Here is a 4,304-nt window from a genome sequence, read left to right as displayed (position 1 = left end):
TTCTGGAGGCCTCCATGACATCTTATTCTCAAGGGAGACGTGGGACTTGTGACAGCAGGCAAGGAGTGAGGGATGGATGGAGGGAGGGGGGAGAGGAGTGGAACAGGAGAAGTTGGAGGAGGAGGAGAGAAATGTGACTGGTTGCGGTGACTGAATTTGCTAGGGAAATAAGAGGAGCTAACTTCAGTCTGCCTGCCTCCAGGCTCCTCCCATTTGACACCAGGAGGAGGAAGAAGGTAGAGGAGGTCCACCTGGCCAAGTGATAGTTCAGTGTGGTGCTATCACACACACACCCCCTCCCACATAGAGTCGAGAGCTGGCCTAAGGCTGTGGGTTTCACTCAGTCAAAAAGAAACTGAGACACAGAAATAAAACTGTAAAAGGATAGTGGAGAATGGTGACAGTGATCTTTAGAGCAGCTGTCTGCTGCCTCAGTGCCTCGGGCAGTTAAACAAAGAAGAAGCAGAATGACAAAGAGCTTCAAACTGCTAACGGCATGAAGTTTGTTTCAGTTTGGTTAAGGTTTCAGTGACTAAAGGTACCACGCAATATGTTACTCTGCGAGGGCCGCAGTAATAACAAGAGATTGGCCTACAGTGACCTTTCAGAGGCACGGAAGAAAAAAACAGTGACTGTCATATTGATTTTCATCTCACAAGGAGACAAAAGTTTAACATTTTTTATTTTTATTCCCGGACAACAAAGTAGAAATCCTTATTTAACCTCGTACAAAGACCTGTGTTTTGACTGTGTTCCTGCTCCTTATCTTGTGGAAACACAGGCCTGTGTTTGTTTTCACTTTCACCTCATCACAGCAGTTGTTGTAATGCTAATCCATCCATCTTTACAGAACACAGCACGTTCATGAGACAGTCGACAGTCAAACACCCACTGTGCTCGCTCATCGCACAGGGTCGTGGTTGGACAGGATGTGAATGTGCTGTACAGTGGTGCGGCCTGAATGAACCAGCCCATTGTAAGTCGACTCAACGAATGCGAGTTTGGAGATGGCACCATTTAATAGAGTGTTGTTTTTCCTAATCTGCCAGCCTGTTTAATTGGAAAGATGAGCAACAATAGGAAAGTGAACTACTTGTCATTGTGACTACACACAACCAAATGTGACCTCTGCTTTTAACCCCTCACCAAAGTAAACAGTGGGCAGCTTTAAGCGCCCGGGGAGCAGTGTGTGGGGACGGTGCCATGCTCAGAGCACCTCAGTGGTAACTTGGAAGCTGCTGTACTCAAACCTGAAGCTTTCCAGACCCAAGTCCGCTTCCTTAACCACTAAGCCACCACTCCCCCTAATGTGATGTGGATCTCTTTTTTTTTTATCTCTTGTGACAAACAGGTTTTTGGCGAAGTATATCAGTGAAGAGCATTCAAAAACTAAGATGTTATTGTATAACTGCTAAAATATTGATCTAAAAAAAGCCTTCTCCTTTCTTTGAAACTGCAGATTTCTCCTTTCCCTGTAGATGGAGACAGTGCGTTATGTATTCAACCCAGTATGCCATGCTGTTTCTGCTCCTCCTGCTTAGCTTGTGACTTTTTTTTAGTTAAAGCAATATTATTCCTACATCATATAGATACATCTTAATGTCTACTTAAATGACAGTGCTTAGCTATCAACAAAACACTACTACACAATACTTTTCATTTTTAAAAATATTAATAAAGAAGATTAATTTTTAAGAAGACTAAATTGAACATAGGTTCATTTTCAGTTCTATTTAAGGTCCCCTCCGATCATCTGAGCTCCAGGAGTGACCTGGGGAACTGTGGAGACCCTGGTGAACCTCAGGAGCTTCACACTTTTAGAGCCTGGTTAGAAACTCTGTGCAAAAGCCAGGACGCAACAGCTGGGTGACACACCCACACACACTCACACACACACACACACACACATGGAACCTCAATTGGGGGCACTCTTACTCTGTTAAAACATGTCACATTTTCCATTTCCAGCCCCCCAGTCTGAGACCACTTCTTTGATTGTTGCTGCAGCGTCCTGGTCTTCATCACTATCACCACACGTCATCCTCTTCATTTTTGTGGAACCACATCCCAACGTCAGTGTTAATGCATCACTGCTGTCATAAATCCTGGTCAGTTTTTTTTACCTTTGTTGATAAAGTTTTGAATCAGTTGTCTTTTTGTCCAAACTCCCCCCCACACACACACACACACATATACACACACACTCCCCCGACCCGCCGTATCTCTTTTGACCTTGTCTTTCCTTTCCCTTTCTTTTTCATTCTTCCTCCTCTCCGACAACCTTCATCCTCCAGCTGCAGAGACTCAAAGCAGACACAGCACACCAGCCCACATCAAGGCTACAGTATTGGCACTCGTATGTGTGCAGTTGTGTGTGCGTGTCTGGAGTAGTCGTTACAGTGGGGCCACATAGGGTGTGAGTGGCCCCACTGTGATAGTGTGCCGGTTCCCATGTACATATTCTTGAAGGTGGTAAAATGGAATCTGTAGCTGTGTGAAATGACCTCTTGTGGACAGTGACGATGTGACAGTGCAGTGAACTGTTGTCGTGAGTCTCATTTTCAATTAATTTAATTTCTTGTTTTTTGTGTGAGTGGGGTGAAGCTGGGCCGAGAGGGAGCTTAAAAAAGGGGAGGGAATCTGGTTTGTACCCGCAGCGATGTTATTGGTTAAGAGGATTCATTCACACAAAAAGATTTATAACAGTGGGAAACATAGAATATAAGACACACATGTGTCTGTGTGTGTGGAGACGCATGTTTTTCTCTTGTGCCTGCATGTGAGCGACAGTTTTTTTTTTTTTTACTGCTGCACTGTTGAACCTATCTCTCTATCTATGAAGCCAACTCCTCGTTGCCTAAGCGTGAAAAATACCACTGTTGTGGGTACACTTTGTCCTTATGGGGGCAGACACCCACAGAGTGAAATGGTGTTTAAGGTAAAGATTTAGTTCAGAGATAGAATTGGATTCGGGGTCTAATAATCTGACAAAATGGGGGCAAGGTATAGGACCAGGAATATTTGTAATAGCTAATGTTAAGGTTAGTGGCTTGGGAGTATATCATGTTCTGTATGTAATGTTCAGAAAAACTAGTGTGTGTGTGTGTATGTTGCTCTGTGGCAAGAGCCTCACCCCAACGCACATTCCACACCCACACACTTGCAGTCAATGACAGGAAATAAACTGATGTCAAATCCTTCTGCCTTCATTTTTGGTTTTCTCCTGCCTTGTGACAGCACAGACTCTCTCAGAGCACAGAGCTCAATATCATTCTAATGGAACTGAACACATTTTCAAAGCAGTCTTTGGTGCATGGCAGAAATACTGAACCTTTTTTAAATACAGAGTACAGTGAGAGTGCACACTTGCTATGGTAAGTGATATGTGATATGGTGTCCGTCAGTGGCAGGTGCAGCACTGATAAAAAAAAAAAATCTTCAGTTTACATAGTTGACACCCACACATAGAGATATATTTCCTTGTTTCCTGCTCACCAGCATAGAAAGATTAAATTCAGAGATTCTGTGTTGATTAGTAATCAGTGCAAATGAGTGACGTGTCAGATTGAAAGGTTAGATTATAATAAGATATTTAAGTAGTATTTCTGGAAAGAAGATAAGCCAAAATTGAGATATGGCTAGTTTGTACTGGTCTGTTTTTCTGTTGTTTTTGTTTTTGTTTTTAAGACAGCTACCTGACAGGCGACTTGTAAGCCTTAGGCAGGCTGAACAGGCCCTCATGACTAAAGGTAACAGAGCTGCAATTGTTCCTTTATTTACTAGAAACTGTTAAAGAAGCTTTTCTGTCCTCAAATAACATGATCTCCACAACAGAAAACATCTAAAAATTGCTTCCTCACGCTTTTAATCCAAGCAAATGCTTTCTTTTTTGTAGGTTGGAATAACATGTTGGGAATTGAAATGTACGGTGTGTGTACAGTAAAACTCCGATAAATGTACGGCGGCTTTCTTTTGTACTTTTATAACATTCTGTAGTAACTATGCTACTCAAACGTCAAATATGAAGTAAAAAATAACGTCCACACCAGACTTTCCTTTGTCACTGATAATTCTTTGGTAGCACCTCAGCAGCACCAACTTTAACTTTAAATCTACTGCTTACCAGATATGACCGTCCGGGAGTTGTTGAAAATTTAACAAGATTCTTAGAACCTTTGAAAATATAAACCCACGCACAAACACACACCTATGAAAAACATGTTTACATCACGCATGCCTTACACCAAACTGGTTTGTGCGTGTTTGTGTGTGTGTTAGTTCGGGCCGGGTGCACGTGCATGCAT

The 4,304-nt window shown here is 42.6% G+C and overlaps 1 long non-coding RNA gene across 1 annotated transcript; it reads left to right on the top strand.

Moving 5' to 3' along the window:
- Positions 1 to 6: 6 nt before the first annotated feature.
- LOC112488560 (uncharacterized) lies at positions 7 to 3,190 on the top strand. Its single transcript, XR_003052771.1, has 3 exons — positions 7 to 976; positions 1,728 to 2,108; positions 2,295 to 3,190. It is a non-coding gene; the product is annotated as an uncharacterized LOC112488560 (long non-coding RNA).
- Positions 3,191 to 4,304: the final 1,114 nt, after the last annotated feature.

The sequence above is a fragment of the Cynoglossus semilaevis genome, chromosome 18, assembly GCF_000523025.1.
Source record: "Cynoglossus semilaevis isolate Cse_v1.0 chromosome 18, Cse_v1.0, whole genome shotgun sequence".
Taxonomy (NCBI): domain Eukaryota; kingdom Metazoa; phylum Chordata; class Actinopteri; order Pleuronectiformes; family Cynoglossidae; genus Cynoglossus; species Cynoglossus semilaevis.
The sequence above is the reverse complement of the archived record's forward strand: the minus strand, read 5'-3'. Positions and strand labels throughout refer to the sequence as shown.